Below are 18,680 nucleotides of genomic sequence, written 5' to 3'. Positions count from 1 at the left end.
AAATCTTTTTATGAAACAAATAGGACATTGATATCTAAACCAAGAAGAATAAAAATAGAGTAGGACCATAAATACCTGCATGATGACCAAATTTCATTTTTTTCCATTTCATCCTCAAGGAATCAAAAAAATTTACCCATATTTTTAAACTGGAAATTAATTTCATACTGAGTTGCTTGAGGTTCACTGATTGAGGGATTTTTTGAACATAAACATAAGTGCTGTACTATTGCTATAACTATGGAAACTTACATCTGGCTAATTTAAATTTGTATTCACTTCTTTGTCTTCTTATTTATATTTTAGTTAGATTTATCAAGTTCCTTTTTTTTAACAAACAAATCCAAATTTTATTTAAAACTACATTTTAAGTTTAAAGTTACTAGATAAATAACAATAAAAAAAATAATGTACTAGATTTATCTAGTTCTGACCAGCAGGATAAAGTGAAGTTAAGTGAAGATGTACACAGCAAGAAAAAGATTATATGATAATCAATTCTGACTGATGGCTCTTTTCAACAATGAGATGATTCAAGCCAGTTCTAATGGTCATGTTATGGAAAGAGCCATCTGTATCCAGTGAGTGGACTGTGAGGGCCTAAATATAGATCACATCATAGAATTTTCATTTAAAACTATATTTATCTAGTTCTTAGAGGGAAAGATTAAAGTCCTCAACTATTATAGAACTATTGTCTTTTTCCACCTATAACCCATTTAATTATTCTTTTAAAAATTTATAAGCTATAGTATTTGATACATATTGGTTTAATATCAATATTGTTTCATTGTATATTATCATAATGTAGTATCACTATCTTTTTCAATTAGATCTACTTTAGCTTTAATTTTGTTTGAGATCATGATAACTGTAACTGGTTTTTTTTAATCAGCTGAGATATTCCAGGCTTATTTAAACAAGAGAAATTATAAGTAATACCCATGTTACTTGCTGTGCAGGTATGAATTGGTATATCTCTCTAGCCTTTTAGGTAAGTAAGTGGGGTATTTTGTACTCTAATAACTGGGAGCATGTCATATCTACAATGTACCTTGCAACATTAGAACAAAGTTTTTATTCTAAGGCAGAAAAAACTGTTCAATTTTAAAAACATGGGGAAAAAAGAAGAAAATTATAGGCCAATTCCATTATGAATATGGTACAAAAATTCTAGATAAACTCTAGATAGGATATTACAATTATTATATTTTTAAAATTGTACATTGTGACCATGAGGGATTCATACCAGGAATTCAGGATTGGTTTAATATAAAGAAAATTATTAATACAATTGATTATATCAATAATAAAAGTAACAAAAATCATGGTTATATCAATAGAAGCAGAAAATTTTTTTGATAAAGTACAATACTCATTCCTATTTTTTAAAAAAAAAAACCCCCACACATGAAAGTATAGGTACAAATGGATTTTTCCTTAAATTGAAAAGAAGTATTTACCTAAAATGATCAGCAAAGATTATTTGTAATAGAGGTAAGTTAGATGCCTTCCCAGCAAGAGCAGTGAAACACTGTCAGCAATATTACTCAATATTGTTATGGAAATCCTATCAATAGCAATAAGAGAAGAAAAAGAAATAGAAGGAATCAGAATGGGCAATGAGGTCATATAACTATTCCTTTTTGTAGATGATATGATGATATACTTGGACAATTTTAAGGGTGCAACTAAATAGTTAAAACAATAATTTTAGCAAAGTAGCAGAATATAAAATAAAGCTTCATAAATCATCAGCATTTCTATATAGTACCAATAAAATCCTGCAGGAAGAGATAGTAAAAATACCTCTTTAAAGTAACCACAGATTTATAAGATATCTGGGAGTACACCTGCCAAAACAAATCCAGGAATTATATTAACAAAAAGAAGAAGAAGGAAAAGGAGACGATCTTAAAAAAAAAAAAAACAAAAACAAAAAAAAAAAACAAGACTCTTTCCAACAATGAGATGTCCCAGCATCTCTATCTTATAAAATATATTCCTTAAAACAGCATGGTACAGTGAAAATAGTGCTGTATGATGTCCAGAACACCTGGATTCTAGCCCAAGCTCAGTAATTATTCAATATTTCACCTTAACTTGCTCAATCTCTCCTTCAATACATCTGTAATGTGACCCTCACTATCTGTCTCAGCTTGTACTGGTCATTTAATCGAGGCAGTAAATTTGCTATCCTCTACACAAGTTATGTTTCTTCCTACCCCTATTGTAAGTTCATGTCACTTCCCACCTTAAATATCTCTTGCTTACTCAAATCCTATTCATTCTTCAAGGACCAGTTTGTATCATCTCCTTTATGAAATCTTCCTTGATTATTTCAGCCTTGAGTGGCTTCCTCTTTCTTGGAAATCCTGTACTTAAAAATCTCTTCCACCTATGATATTGTAAGTTTCAGACACACAGTTACTGCAGGTATAAAAATGTATCCAATATACATAATGTGTAGTAATATAAAGCCAAGTATTAGTCTTGTCTGTTAGCCACAATATTATCACAGTGTTCTTTAACCTTTGCTAGGGTATTTCTTTTTCCCCAAAATATTTCATTTTTTCTAGATATATGTAAAGATAATTTAAACTCTTTTTTGAGGCAATCGGGGTTAAGTAACTTGTCCAGGGTCACACAACTAGAAAGTATTAAGTGTTTGAGGCCAGATTTAAACTCAGGTCTTTCTGATTTCAAGACTGGTGCACTATCCAATAGGCCACCTAGCTACCCCCTAACATTTTTTTAAAATTTGAATTCCACATTTCTCCCTTCCTTTTCATCCCTCCCTCTTCCCTGAGAAGGTGAGCAAAAAAATATGTTATACATGTGCAGTTATGCAAAAAAAAAAAAAAAAACCAAGAAAAATAAAGTTTTAAAAAAGCATTATTTGATTATATTCGAACTCCTTCAGTTCTTTTTCTGGAGCTGAATAGCATTTTTCATTACAAGATTTTGGAATTGTCTTGGATCATTGTATCTTTGGAAATAACTAAGTCAATTACAGTTGATCATTGTACATCATTCTATTACTATATATGCTGTTCTCATGGTTCTTCTCATTTCACTTGCACATATAGGTCCTCCCCCCTCCCCCTTTTTAAATCTTTGGGTCACAGATCTAGTAATAGCATTGTTGGGTCAAAGGGTATGTAAAGTTTTACACCTTTTAGGCATAATTTCACATTGTTCTCCAGAATTGTTGAATCAGTTCAAAACTCCACTAACAATACATTATGTCCCAATTTCCCCCCATTTTCTAATATTTGTCCTTTTCCTTTCTTATTATATTGATCAATCTTATAGATATGAGGTAGGTAATGTAAAAACATTACAGTTGTTTTAATTTCCATTTGTCCAATCAATAGTAATTTAGAGCATTTACTCATATTAGAGTATAGATAATTTTGATATCTTCTTCAAAAAATTGCCTGTTCATATCTTTTGACCAGTAACTGGGGAATGATTTTTACTCTTATAAACTTGACTCCATATTTGAGAAATAAGGCTTTTATCAGAAAGACTTGCTGTAAAAATTTCCTTCTAGGAAAGGGACCCACATGTGTAAAAATGTTTGTGGCAGCTCTTTTCATAGTGGCAAAAAAATGGAAACTGAGTGGCTGACCAGGAGTTGGAGAATGGCTGAATAAGTTATGGTAGAGGAATGTTATGGAATATTATTGTTCTTTAAAAAAATGATCAGGAAGATGAATTTAGAGAGGCCTGGAAAGATTTATATGAACTGAGGCTAAGTGAAATGAGCAGAACCAGGAGATCATTGTATACAACAATATTATACGATGATCAATTCTGATGAACAGGACTCTTTCCAACAATGAGATGACTGATGCCAGTTCCAATGATCTTGTGATGAAGAGAGCCATCTACACTCAGAGAGAGGAGTGTGGGAGCTGCATGTGGATCACAGCATAACATTCTCACTCTTTTTGTTATTGTTTGCTTGCATTTTATTTTCTTACTCATTTACTTTTTTTATCTGATTTTTCTGGTGTAGCAAGAGAATTGTATAAGTATGTTTATACATATTGGATTTAACATATATTTTAACAGGTTTAACATATATTGGATAGTTTGACCTCTAGGGGAGGAGGTGGAGGGAAGTAGGAGAAAATCTGAAACATAAGGTTATGCACAGGTCAATGTGGTCAAATTATCTGTACATATATTTTGAAAATAAAAAGCTTTAAAAAGAAAAAAATTAAAATAAAAAAAATTCCTTCTAACCTTGGCTTACATTGGTTTTGTTTGTGTAAAAACTTTTTAATTTTATGTAATCAAAATTTTCCATTTCATATTTGTAATGCTCTCTATTTCTTGTTTGCTCATGATTTTTTTCTCTTACCCATATATCTATTCTATGTTCCCCTAATTTGCTCATGGTATTACCCTTTATGTTAAAATAATGTGCTATTTTGATCTTATCTTGATATATGGTATGAGATATTGATTTATAACTATTTTTTGCCAATCTAATTTCCAGTTTTCCCAGCAGTTTTTGTCAAATAATGAGTTCTTGTCCTAAAAGCTTGTGTGACAAAGAGTGTTGTACTAATTGTAGACTTATCCTCTCCAATCTTAAGATTGTCATTTAACAAAAGTGGTGACCCTAGGAGAAGACAAGTATGTATGAACACAGCTGGACCAGAATTGTCTTCTAACTTGTGTGTGGCTAGAGTTGAAACAGAACAGGCTAGAGACAGGAGAGCAAGGACACAAACAGAAGCTTGATTAATTTCACAGTGAGGAAGATGACAACTGTAGGTAGATTTTAATCCACTTTCCTATCTACTTCCATTTTATGAGTGAATTCATCCCATTCCCATTCCTAGTCCCATTCCTAGTTATGATTACTAACTACCTAGTTCCCTCCATTCTATTTTCCCCCTTTTTTCTTCTCTCTTTTTTGCACTTCTTTTATGAGAGATAATTTATCCCATATCACCTTTCCCATTCTGTTTCTTTCAATGCATTCATTTTTCTAACTCATTAATTTTATTTTGAAGGGATGTTATCCTAACAAAATCAACTCACACTTATGGCCTTTGTTTATGTTTGCTCCTTCTAACTGCTCTAATAATGATAAAATTATTAAGAGTTACTGTATTGAATACTTTCTGATTTTTCTTCCTTGCTTAACTTTTTATGTTTCTCTTGAATCTTGTATTTGAAAGTTAAATTTTCAATTCAGGTTTGGTCTTTTCATCAGAAATACTTGAAAGTTCTCTATTCCCTTAAATATCCATTGTTTTCCTGAAGGATTATACTCAGTTTTTCTGTGTAGCTATCTGTGTCTTCCAGAATATCATATTCCAAGCCTTCTGATCCTTTAATGTAGAAGCTGGTAAATATTTTTTATCCTGACTGTGGCTCTACAACATTTGAATTATTTCTTTCTGGCTGCAATATCTTCTCCTTGAACTGGCAGCTCCAGAATTTGACTATAATATTCCTGGGAATTTTCATGGTAGGATTTCTTTCAGGAGGTGATCAGTGGATTCTTTCTATTTTTATTTTATCTTATGGCTTTAGGTTATCAGGATAGTTTTCCTCAATAATTTATTGAAAGATAATGTCTAGGCTCTTTTTTGTTGCTGTTGTTTATGACTTTTAGGTAATCCAATAATCCTTAAATTATATCTTCTTTTTTAAGAATAGTTTTTTATTTTTCAAAAAACATGCAAAGACAGTTTTTTAATATTCATCCTAGAAAAACCTCATGTTCCAAATTTTTCTTCCCTCCTTTATTTCTTCTCTCTTAGACACAAGCAATTCAATATAGGTTAAACATGTGTAATTCTTTGAAACATATTTCCACATTTATGCATGCTGCATGGGAAAATTAGCTCAAAATAGAAAAAATGAGAAAGAAAAAAATTCAAACAAATAAAAACAACAAAAAAGGTGAATGCTTTAATTCATTTTCAGTCTCCATAGTTCTCTTTCTGTATGTAGATCTTTCTTTCCCTCACCAGTTTATTGGAATTGCCTTGAATCATCTCAGTGTTGAAAAGAGCCAAGTCCATCATAATTGATCATCACATAATTTTGTTGCTATGTACAATGTTTTCTTGGTTCTACTCACTTCACTTAGTGTCAGTTCATGTAAGTCTTTCCAAGCTTTTCTGAAATCAGTTTGCTCATCATTTCATATAGAAGAATAATATTCCATTACATTCACATTTCATAACTTATCCAGTCATTCCCCAACTGATGGGCATCGAGTACAAAACACTTTTGCACATGTGAATCCTTTTCCTTTTTCTTTGGGATGGAAACCCAATAAAAATTTGCTGGATCAAAGGATATGCAGTTTTATAGTCCTTTGGGCATAATTCCAAATGGCTCTCCAGAATAGTTGGATCAGTTCACAATTTCACCAACAATGTATTAATGTCTCATTTTTCCTACATCCCCTCCAACATTTATCATTATCTTTTCCTGTCATCTTAGCTAATCTGAGAGGGATGAAATGGTACCTTAGAGTTGTCTTAATTTGCATTTCTATAATTAAAAGTGATTCAGAGCATTTTTTCATATGACAAGAAATTATTTTAATTTCTTTGTCTAATAATTGTCCATCATATTCCTTGATCATTATCAGGTGGGGAATGGCTTATATTTTGAGTCAATTCTCTATATATTATGGAAATGAGGTTTTTTATCAGAAACACTAGATGAAAAAAAAAAGCAATTTTCTGCTTCCTTCTACTTTTAGCTGCATTGGCTTTGTTTACAAAACATTTTTAATTGAATATAATCAAAATGATCCGTTTTGCATTTCATAATGTCCTCTAGTTCTTCTTTGTTCATAAATTCCTTTCTTTTCCACATATCTGAGAGGTAGACTATCTCTTGTTCTCCTAATTTGCTTATAGTATTATTATGTTTAAATCATGCACCTATTTTGATCTTATCTTGGCATAGAATATTAAGTGTTGGTTTCTGCCACATTATTTTTCAGTTTTCCCAGCAATTTTTGTCAAATAGTGAGTTTTTATTATAGAAGCTGGAGTTTGGGGGTTTATCAAATTTTAGATTACTAGAGTCATTAATTATTGTGTCTTGTGGACCTAACTTATTTCACTGATTCATTACTCTATTTCTTAATCAGTACCAAATGGTTTTGGTGACTGCTGCTTTATAATATACTTTTAGGTCTGGTACACCTAGACCAACTTCCTTTGCATTTTTTTTTCATTAATTCCCTTGCAATTCTTCTTGACTGTTATTATTTGTTCCAACTCTATGAAGTAATTTCTTGGCATGGCACTGAATAATTTAGGAGAATTATCATTTTTGTTATATATATTTATGTCTATGCAAGAACACTTGGTATTCCTCCACTTGTTTAGATCTAACTTTATCTGTATGAAAAGTGTTTGGTAATTGTATTCATATAGTTTTTGGTTTTGTCTTGATAGGTAGACACCCAAATATTTTATATTATATATAGTTATTTTAAATGGAATTCCTCTTTCTATCTCTTGCTGTTGGACTTTGTTGGTAACATATAGAAATGCCAATGATTTATGTGAGTTTATTTTATATCTTGTTAATTATTTCTAGTAGTTTTTTAGTTGATTCTCTAGGATTCTCTAAGTATACCATTATGTCATCTGCAAAGAGTGATATAAATTATCTCTTCTTGATCTATTTCCAGAAGTTTTTTTCTGAGATATTTCACATGTTTTTCATTCTTTTGCTTTTGTTTTATTGTTTCTTGATGTTTTATAAATCATTAGTTTTCATTTACTCAATTCTAATTTTTAAGGAATTATTTTCTTCAGTGAGATTTTGTATCTCTTTTTCCATTTGACCAATTCTACTATTAAAAGAGTTATTTTCTTTAGTAATTACAACAACAACATCTTTTTCCATTTCACCAATTCTGCTTTTTTAAAGAGTTCTTCTCTATAATGGATTTTTGTGCTTTGTTTTTACCAAGCTGTTGATTCTTTTTTTTATAATTTCCTGCATCACTTTCATTTCTATTTCCAAATTTTCTTCTACCTCTCTTATTTGATTTTAAAAATCCCTTTTGAACTTTTCCAAAGCCTGAGATCAATTTACATTATATTTTGTGGCTTTGTATGTAGCTGCTTTGATTTTGATGTTTTCTTCCAAGTTTCTGTTCTTATCTTCCATATCACCATAGTGACTGTCTCTTGTCAGATTCTGCTTTTGTTCTTTACCTATTTTTCTAGCCTCTTTCTTCACTTTCAGTTTTATGTTTCAACTCTCCTCCTGGAGATAACACTATCCCAAGCATCAGGTTTTTCATATTGTTGTTATCAGAGCTAGTTCTGGAAGTCTATGAGTTTTCAGTTCTTCCAAGTTGATATGATTTAAGGACAGGTGTGGTTACTTTTTTCCTGGCTTGTGTTCTGGTCTTGGAGTGATCATAAACATTCTTTTCTATTCTTGAACTGTGACAAGGGAATTCTCTCCTGCTAGGACTTCCTCCTTGCTCTGGGACTGCAACTTAGAACTATGTATGGGCAATACAACAGAATGCTGAACCCACTGGCAGAAAAGAGTGTCCTGTAATCTCGTTTTGGCCAATTTCCTGATCGTCTTACCATCTGTGAGCTGTGAGCTCCAAAAGCTTCTACCATTACCCTCTAGAACTGCTGCTGGCTTGCCAAGACAGACAGAGTCTGTATTGGACTATGTTCCATTCTCACTCCAGGAGACAGACATTTCCTGCTGATGTTCTAAGTTTTGGCCTGAAAAATTGTTTCATCCCATCCTTTTGTTTGCTCTGCTTCTCCAGAATTCATTTTGAGTCATTATTTTAAAGTTGTTTGAAGGGAGTTGAGAGAGTACAGGTAAGTCCCTACTTTTGCTCTACCATCTTGGCTTTGCCTTCTAGGGCATTTCTGTCAGAGTCTCATTCTCTTTTAACTTTCGAAGTGATAATCACAGTGTCTGTATCTAGGCATATGCTCTGAAAGATACATAGATAGAGACAGGAAAGATTTTTTAATTCATTAGAAATTAAACAATAAATGCAATATATTAATTTTTCCCTGGACGACTTCATCTTTTCCCTTTAGAGCTTTGAATAAAGAATAAGATCTCAGAGACTTTCTTACTTACTGGTTACTCTTTTGCCTATCATCTATTTTTTCTAAATTGCTATCATGGTCAAATCTTTCCCTTCTTAATGTTCCTATATATACTTAAATATCATTTATATGTAATGACTTAGTTTTATTAAATGAAAGTCATTCCCTTAAAGTTTTATAATTTTCTTTCTTTAGACTTTCTCTTTAAGAGAAAGGGAATAGTAAAAGTATTTTTAAAGAGTTGCAAAAGAGAAAAATTTAGTCATCATTGTAGCCTACCTCCATCCTATTCACAAAACTCTCTTTTAGAAGAGGCTTGAATTTCTTTATGTCTCTTCTCTGGTATTTATTTCCTATCACCATATCAAATCTAAAACCCACTTTCTTGCCATCTCTCCACTAGGATGTCTGATCTGCAGACAGTATCTTCATTTCCCCTCCCCTTCCCAGTAACAATCTTAAAGTTAGCCCTTTGGTTCTCAAGCTTTGAGATTTAAAGTAAAATTCAGCCTTGTGTTGCTGGAACCCAGGCCTCTATGCTACTGTCTGGGCTCACACTGGTGTTTCTCTGGGTGCCTTTTCCTTTATGTATTGTCTTCCCTCGTTAAAATGTAAGCTCCTCAAAAACAGAAGTCATGTTACTTGCTTATATTTGTATCACCAGTGCTTAGCACAATGCCTGTTCCTTAGAAAATGTTTAACCAATGCTTTATCTATCTTTTTCTAATTTTTAAGTTATCCACAATGTGATTCTATCCTATTTATCAAGAATTATATTATGTTATTATATTATATTATCCATAACTAATTTTAGGCCATAATAACTTTTGTCCCCTGAAAAGACAAGAGCCTAGGAACTGCATACAAATAAATACTAAGTAAAAAGTGATAGCTGAGAAGATGAAGGAGATTATTGGGGGCAAAGTATGTATTTGTGTGATGAAGTGAAATAGCATCTATAGGTTGGAAAATTCATAAGATTCATAGTCATTTAATCTCTTTAGTCTTAATTTCCCCACCTAAAAAATGAACCAGATGGCCTCTGAAGTATGTCTATGGGTTTATGAGTTGAGAGCAGTCTAAAGACCAACCATGATTCCCATACACATTTTATAGTATATAGGAATCCCCTGTATACCTGACTAGTGTTTTGCTTTATATCTCTCTAATGCATTTATGATAAAACATTGTATTATAATTTTTTCTCAGTCCTCTACTATATCATAAACTCTATGAAAATAGGCACCATGATGTAATTAAGCTTAGCTTTTCCCTCAGTGCCTAAAGTCATTGCACTCTCGTGTAGTAAGTATTTATTAAATATTTGTTATTGCTATTATTATTGTTTTTAATTCTCATATACCTCACAGTTTACCCATTTGGAAAAAGAAAGAGAAACTAAGCTTCTTGGGCAGCACCTACCTAACCACCATATTCCAGCAGTTCTCAAGTACAACACCAAGTTCTTATTTTCAAATGAGATATCATAAAATGCTTTGCACAGAGCATGCTTAGTAAATGTTTGTTTCCTTACCCACCTTATCCAATTATTGCAGAGAATCATTTCTAGCTGTTCTGTACCTTTCCTCACTAGCCAGATAGCTCAGATTCTCTCAGCCAACTTTGACAATTTTAATTCTCTATAATGCCATAAAATATTGGACTTAGCTCTCTTTAAATTAACATTGAATATGTAAGCAGTTTCTCAAATCTAATTACTTCTCTTTCTCGTTCTTGCTAATGAATAGATTGTCTTTCTAGTCTTTTCAAAGCATTGACTATCATGGAAATGAATCTAGTATATGACAAAATCCTGTACTAGATGGTCCCAATTTGTCTAAAGCCCATGAATATTTCAATAAGCTCTCTGCCTTGACCTTTTTTTCAAGAAAGAATCAATAATTTTCAGACAGACAGACAGACAGATAGACAGAGAGACAGAGAAAGAGACAGAGACAAGAATGCAGATGGAGACAGAGAAATAGACAACAGAGAGAGAAAGACACAGAAAAGACAAGAAGTCACAGAAACAGGGAGAGCTAAAGAGGAAAAAAAATATTACTTTGTATCCTTCATTTGTCTCCTATAGAACAGGAGGTTTGTTTTTTTTTTTTTTTTTGTTTTGTTTTGTTTTTTTTTTGAGCTCAGTTTTTTTCTTTCCTTATTATAAAACAAGTGTAGCTCTTTCAATACAGCAACATTGTGACTAAGAAGAAAATGCAACTTAGAGTATTTGAAAGATTTAGCAACAATTTATCTTCCCCAGGAAAAAAAGTCAAATTTGATTTATGTCTTCCAAATATTTCCCCTCTAATCAGAGTTCTAAAAGAGACCTGGGGTCTTCTAATGTCCTTCCCCCAATTCTTCAACTCTTGAACATTAGGGGAATAGTGAGTGATCATGTGAAACCAATTATGTTAGGACAACCTAAGAGAATAGAGAAATACATTAAAGATCCATGTATCTCTTAGCTCCCCTGTAACATGTCAGCATGAAAAGAACAGAACTTTGGCATATTGAGAGTCTGGGCCAAATATGCCTTATGACATTATGGAGCACTTAATATTTTTAAAGAAATGTACAAATAAATATTTTACCAGATTCTTCATTGTTTCCCTAGACTGGTGCAGCTTGTTATCTGATGAAATCTAGTACTAACTGTGACCACAGGATGGGGAGGGGATAAGAATTTCCTGCATTTTTAAGTTGATCCCTGTCGTCCAAGAAGCAAGCAACTATGCTCTTTGTAACACTGGGAAGAATGAAATGAGGTTGGATTGGGACCTAGCATTTGGAAAGACATTTGGAGACCCCCCAAAATATCACAAACAAGCTTCATAAATTTCTTTTAAAAACTTATTTTCAGATAAAGTTTCAGAACTTTAAGCTCTGGGCCTTCCCTGAAGATAGAGGAATATATATGTCATAGGAAATAATGGGAGTTTCTCATCTTCACAATGGTACTTACTTTTTCTAAAATGAAAATCCACTCAGTAAGTGATAGTGCTGAGACAAACTTAATTATCCTCTTTCTAATAGATCTATCCAGAGAGAGCTGTCTCCTAGCTTTTCTTGGAAAATAGAATATCACTTTGGGGGAAAAAAACCATACACAAGAATACCTAAATGAAATTTGATGTTCTGATGGTTTCAGTATCTACAGAAAATAGACACTTAATAGGAGTTGGTGTTCTAAATAGGAGCTGTGAGCCAGAGTCAAGCTTGAAGGTAAAAATAGGGTAGGGGGAAAAAAATCAAAAGTGCTATCATTCCCAGAGTTTCCTAAAGACCTTGAACTTCACAAATATGTCACAAATGTGACACATATGGTGTGAGGGGGAGGAGAAGGAGGTATTTATTTATATATGCCTCCCAAACTACTCCCACATAGAGAAAAAAATACACTTTCCTCCCAAACCATAAATTGTAAAGTTCAGTGGCACTTGTAATTTTGTTAGCCTAGGAAGGAGATCAATTTTCTTAAGAAAGATGCCAGCTAGATCAAGAGACTGAGCAAATATGCAGTATTTCATTAGCTTTTTTCATAGTACCTTGGGTATGATGAAGGAACATGACAAGTTGTAAGGAACCACAAATACTTGTCCTTTTCATCCTTCCCTAGACACCATACATGAATGATTTCATCTCAGCAATAGTAATTACTTACAAGAACTAGTGTCTTGGAAGGCCAAAAAAAGAAAGAAAGAAAGAAAGAAATTTTGTCAGGTCTGGAGAGAACTTTATATAAGTATTGTATAAGGTGTAGTATTCTACAGAGAACCAGCTATTAAAACTCAAAACTGTCCTAAGACTTTGGGGACACTCTGTACCATGTACTTTGTCAACTTCTGTTTACAGCAAAGTATTGAACCAATGATTTATCAAATAGGTAATTTTTTAAAAATGGAAATTATTTGTATTCTTTCTAAAAAAAAAAAAAATAGCAAGTTCCTAGATAGGGGAGACTGATTAAATATTGCTTTTTACATCCCCAAAACCTGGCATGGAGAATTGAATGTACCAAATGCCTCATGTAAACTATAATTGGGTGAGTTAGGGAATTTCTCTCCTCGAGCCATAGATGTTAAGTAGTGTATAATACAAATCATCTTTATCTATTTTGCACACAGCACTGGGTTTTGTTTTGTTTTTTAAGTCAATGATATATATGTGTAGATGTTACACATAATTTTAATTACAAAGTATCTTGAAAAGGGATTTGGGTTTATTCTTGGATTATTTTAATTTTCTTATGTGGAAAGTTTGAGGAAATATATAATGTTTTTTTTAATATATTCAGTTATTGACATCTAAATATGTCCTTTGCCAGAATTTCCTAGAAAAATAGGGCTCGTCCGGGATTTGAACCCGGGACCTCTCGCACCCTAAGCGAGAATCATACCCCTAGACCAACGAGCCACGAATATGTAGGTGAGGATAGCTTAAATTCAGACAGAACTTTTCAGCACGTCAAACTTTTAATTTGAGAGAATATTTTATAATAGTTGGGGATTAGGAGACCCCTACTGGACGAAATAAATCTCCGAGATTTTGTGCCACGCAACCACTAAAACTTTTCGTGCTCATAAACTTTTCAAATTGTGAATTAATTTGTATCTCCACTGCTTCTTGTTGTTCTTGTTGTTGTTTTTAATTTTGGAGCAGGATAAAGATACTAATGGATTGAACCTGGAATAAATCTAAATGAGAGTTACATTTCGAAGAGAAAAGATCCTTGGGTACTAATGAAGGAAAAGATATTGGAAAACGAGATGGGAGTGTGACATCGTGTTTTGTGGCCCTTAACAGCAAGGTGTTTTTGTTTGGTTGGTTAGTTGGTTTTCTGCCTGAAGGTAAGAGAAATAAAAGACTAAGATGACATGTGCAGGTACTTTTTAAAATTTTATTTTATTTTATAATAACTTTATATTGACAGAATCCATGCCAGGGTAATTTTTTTTTACAACATTATCCCTTGCACTCGCTTCTGTTCCGATTTTTCCCCTCCCTCTCTCCCTCCCTCCACCCCCTCCCCTAGATGGCAAGCAGTCCTATATATATTAGATATGATATGATAGATAGATATGTGTGCAGGTACTTTCTAAATTTGGGGCTCTTTATGCTTTATTAGAGGGAGAAAACTGCTGTCCTTGGTGCACCTGAATACATGTTTTCAATCTTTTATCATCAATCTGACTGAAGCTAGAATCCATCCCAGATATTCACTGGTTCCGAGATGGAAAGAGACTTCTTCCTTTTATGCCTCTTTTTCCTCCTTCCCAATTCTCAGCTCCCTACTTGCTATCCTGCACTGTTTTTCTGCTCTTTCTCTAACAAGAAATTCTGAATTCTGTCAACGCTCCAGCATGAACTCTTTCAACTAATCCGACTTGTCCCCTCATGAAAACTATTGTACGGTTGTGAATGCCAAACAAAACGAAATAGAAGCCGAGTTAGAAAGTTAAGTATCTGTGCAAAAAACTAAGCTTTGATACTTTACATTGCACTGTGGCTGAGGGATCGAAGGTGCTTGATCAAAAAACGTCCAGCCTGCTTGTGGCCTTGCATTGAAATATTATTTTTTTAAATAACTTTTTATTGATAGAACCCATGCCAGGGTAATTTTTTACAGCATTATCCCTTGCACTCACTTCTGTTCCGATTTTTCCCCTCCCTTCCTCCACCTCCTCCCCCAGATGGCAAGCAATCCTTTTCATGTGTAGATAGGTTACAGTATATCCTAGATACAATATATGTGTGCAGAACCGAACAGTTTTCTTGTTGCACAGGGAGAATTGGATTCAGAAGGAATAAATAACCCGGGAAGAAAAACAAAAATGCAAGCAGTTTATATTCATTTCCCAGTGTTCTTTCTTTGGGTGTAGCTGCTTCTGTCCATCCTTGATCAATTGAAACTGAGTTAGATCTCTGTCGAAGAAATCCACTTCCATCAGAATACATCCTCATAGAGTATCGTTGTTGAGGTATATAACGATCTCCTGATTCTGCTCATTTCACTTAGCATCAGTTCATGTAAGTCTCGCCAGTCCTCTCTGTATTCATCCCGCTGGTCATTTCTTACAGAACAATAATATTCCATAACGTTCATATACCTACAATTTACTCAACCATTCTCCAATTGATGGGCATCCATTCATTTGGAATATTATCTTAATTAAGTTTTAGAGTCGATACTATTCGAGACTCCTTGGGATTTTATCAGTTAAAGTAAACTTCAATGAAGATGTCTTCTTCGAGGGAAGGAGGGCTCATAGTTATGAAAACTTTCTCGAAACGGGAACGAGTTCAATAGGCAACACTACATATATACCATAAAGGTATAGCACCCTCCAAAATCAATAAAGAAATAAAGGGGGACAGGTGGATGGAGAAGCAAAGGGTGAGGAAAGAAGACAAGGGAGGGGTCTCTAAATGAGGAGAGGTTAAGTAATAATAGTAAGCCAAGTTATGGAGCAGAATTTAATGAGACAGCAAGGGTATGAAAGACTTGTGTATGTGTGGTTTGTGTGTGTGTGTGTATATGTATATCTACATATGTATACATAAACATATCTCTTAACTGTAGCTTACTTGGGGGGGTGGGATGAAAGAGATATGTCTATATGTATATATACATATGCATATATAAATATATCCTCTCTTTACTATGGTCCACTTGGTGGGGGTTGGGGGAGGGAGAGGATAAAAGAGGGAGAAAAAAAGAACAAAGTAAATAAGGTGTCCAGGAGAGAACAAAAGAACAATTTATAAAGAACTAAAAAACAAGACGGACACTCATGAATATAATTTCTTCTACTAACATATATACTTTCTTAAATTAGTATTTGTTGTTATATATTTTGAATTTTCATTGATGTTCCGCTGGGTACATGACAATGTTCTCTTTTGTTTTGTTTCGTATTGCTTTTCTGTTTTTCTTTTTGCTTATTCTGTTTTTTCAAATAAAATAAATCTGGAAATTTGAAAAAAAAAAATCTCCACTTATTGATGTGGCTTGGAGTTCCTACTGCGTTCCGAAAGTTTGTTTTAGTGGAGCTTAAACTGTAGCATGTCACCAAACTGGAAAGACTTTTCAACTTTATATTTAAAAAAAAAAGTCAAACTCTTTGTAAGAGAACTGATCGTGACAGGCCGCAGCAATAAATAAAACTATCTGCTAAAACTAGTAAAGGCTGTTTCACAGACGAAATCGCAGATATTTTGAAATAATTAGGTTTTAGAGTTACGAGATCTGTAATCCTCACCGTCAGTTTAAAGTTTTCATTTCGGCTCCAGTATATCTGGGCAGTTTTGTGGAAAGTGGCTGAGGATAGTTCTGGGGGAGAATGTTTAAACCAACAGGAACCTTGTGTATCTCTATCTAGTCTCAGCAACCATTAGAACTGTTTCAGAATCTGGAATTTAAAGCGTTAATAGTAGCTTTCGAGAAGTGAATGCTCGGAGTCCTAGAAAATCCAAGTTCTTGAATTTCCTAATGGGATTGTTTGAAGTATTTAGGGGGTAGCTCAAATTAGATTGAAATAAACAAGACTAGCCCTGCAGCGCCATTTTGGAGTGGTGACCGAAACTGTTCTCGACCTAGTTTGATTCTTTCCCTTCTGCCATCTCCTTTCCTCTTCGTTATTCCCAATGTGAAGAGAAAAATTGGGTTTCCATAGAACAGGGGTAGACAAAGTTTCTCTCTCCCTCTCCCACCTCACTAAATTTCTTTTTCTCTCATCTCTTTTCCAAACTCATAATCTTTCTATCCTGGGCCTCATTCACACACTGTTAACTTCCCTTTTCTTTCTAAAAACATCCCTATCTCGGTTGAATAAGCTACCATTCTTTCAGCCTCCAAAATCTGAAACCTCAGAGTTATCTTTGATCTTTCTAAAATTTTTAATGTATATTCACCCAATATTGTTTCCAAATCCTCAATTCTATCCTCTCTCTCTCCTTTCCCCCTTCTCTCCTCCCTTCTTTCCTCCCTCCATCTCTTTGTTTCTGTGTGTTTGTTTCTGTCTCTATCTCTCTGTGTGTATCTAGCTCTCCTCTAAACTTTTTTTCTTCCCACTGTTTACTGCTTTATGAAGAATTAATGTTTGTATTTACTACAACCATATTCGGTAAGATATTATAAATGATTCTAAATAGTGTTTCTCTATTTTCATACATTTGGTTTTGACAAGAAGATAAAATATTTGGTAGCAAAGACAGTTTCTAAGTTCTTTTGGCCTCCTTATAGAATTTTTATTTTTTAAACTTACTTTAAAAATTATGCTAATATAGCCATGTCTATTCTTTCATGTATTAATGTTATAGATCAGATTAGTTCTGTTTTATTGTACACTAAGTGTTCTTGCTTTTCTTTTCTTTTCTAATTTGATATTTATTTTTATCTTTCTCCCACAATTCCAAAGTACACAAACAGCAGATTTCAAAATGGCTCCCATATCAATAATAAGTCATTTTTTTTGTTAAGATGTATACACTGTTGTTTTTTTGATGCTATGCAATGTTTACCATGGTCAGTACTTCTTAAATATCTTCTTGAAAAAAGTTACTTATAATATATATAGCATGAAGTTTGTTTCTTACTCCAGAGCTATTTTTTCCCCAAGATATCTCTTCCATCACAAACCTCATCCTAACCTTTGCATTGAAATTACCAAGTATTAAAATATATGTTGATTTAATAGGGTTTTATGGAATAGAATCATTTACTTCCTCATCCTCTGCAACAGATGTGTTTGAATAAGCCAGCATTATTTTCATGCTGGCCTTCACTCAACATTTTCTAAAAAAAAAGAATTTCTAAAAAAGTATTTGTACTAGGCCTAGGGATTAAAAAAAAAAAAAAGCAAACAAAAAATAGTCTTTGCACTTAAGGAAGTTTATGATTTATTAGGGATATGATAGAAGACACAAATTTTTTTCAGTCTAGGAGACTCAACATTAAGAACAAAACATTGATGTGAACTTGGGACCTTACCCTAAGTGAAAAATGACACTCCTAAAGCATGAAACATGATTCTCACCACAAAAAACTCATCTTAAATAGTATCTATCATGAATTAATGTTGGCTCTTTTCCTCAAATAGGTGTTTTTCTTCCTTTCTGGAAAACTGAAGAAGAGAAATATACTGTAATGTTCTCCTTTTGGTTTTCTGGAGGTCTCTGGAACAGCCTTCATTTCAGTAGAGTGATCACCACAAGAACAGACAGGTGTTAAAGGTCAAATTCTTCACTTGGTGCTCAGCTATATTTCTCCTGGCCTTCAGATGGGACTTGGTTTCAGTGGAGAAAATGCAGGAGGATAGGGTACCACAGTGGTGTGAGATAAGTGAGTCTGAGTTCAAGGGTTTGTGCTTCAGCTCCAGCCACTACAAAGGTGGCCAATGGAATGAATCTGTCTCTGCCTCCCTTGGCTGAGTTTGTCTCAGCTTATATATACTACAAGAGTATAAACCATTCATTATATATCTAGGAAACCATTATTTGTTGTAAGATTAAATCAATCATACTGAATTTAGAGAACTATTAATCACCATGCTAAACTAGATAACCATTGTCTCATCA

General features: G+C 33.4%; 1 long non-coding RNA gene and 1 other non-coding gene across 3 annotated transcripts in view; one reads left to right on the top strand and one right to left on the bottom strand.

Moving 5' to 3' along the window:
- The first annotated feature begins 8,471 nt into the window (after nucleotides 1-8,471).
- LOC127549137 (uncharacterized) overlaps nucleotides 8,472-18,680 on the top strand; it is a 12,853-nt gene continuing 2,644 nt past the window's right edge. The window contains exons 1-2 of one of the 2 annotated variants that reach the window (XR_007950523.1): nucleotides 8,472-8,858; nucleotides 13,764-13,951. This is a non-coding gene — a long non-coding RNA (uncharacterized LOC127549137). Of the gene's footprint in view, nucleotides 8,859-13,763; nucleotides 16,094-18,680 lie in introns of those variants that run through there. The other variant, XR_007950524.1, reaches the window with a different exon arrangement.
- On the bottom strand, nucleotides 13,446-13,517 carry TRNAP-AGG (transfer RNA proline (anticodon AGG)). The gene has a single exon. It is a non-coding gene; the product is annotated as a tRNA-Pro (tRNA).

The sequence above is a fragment of the Antechinus flavipes genome, chromosome 2, assembly GCF_016432865.1.
Source record: "Antechinus flavipes isolate AdamAnt ecotype Samford, QLD, Australia chromosome 2, AdamAnt_v2, whole genome shotgun sequence".
In the NCBI taxonomy this organism is placed as follows: Eukaryota; Metazoa; Chordata; class Mammalia; order Dasyuromorphia; family Dasyuridae; genus Antechinus; species Antechinus flavipes.
The sequence above is the reverse complement of the archived record's forward strand: the minus strand, read 5'-3'. Positions and strand labels throughout refer to the sequence as shown.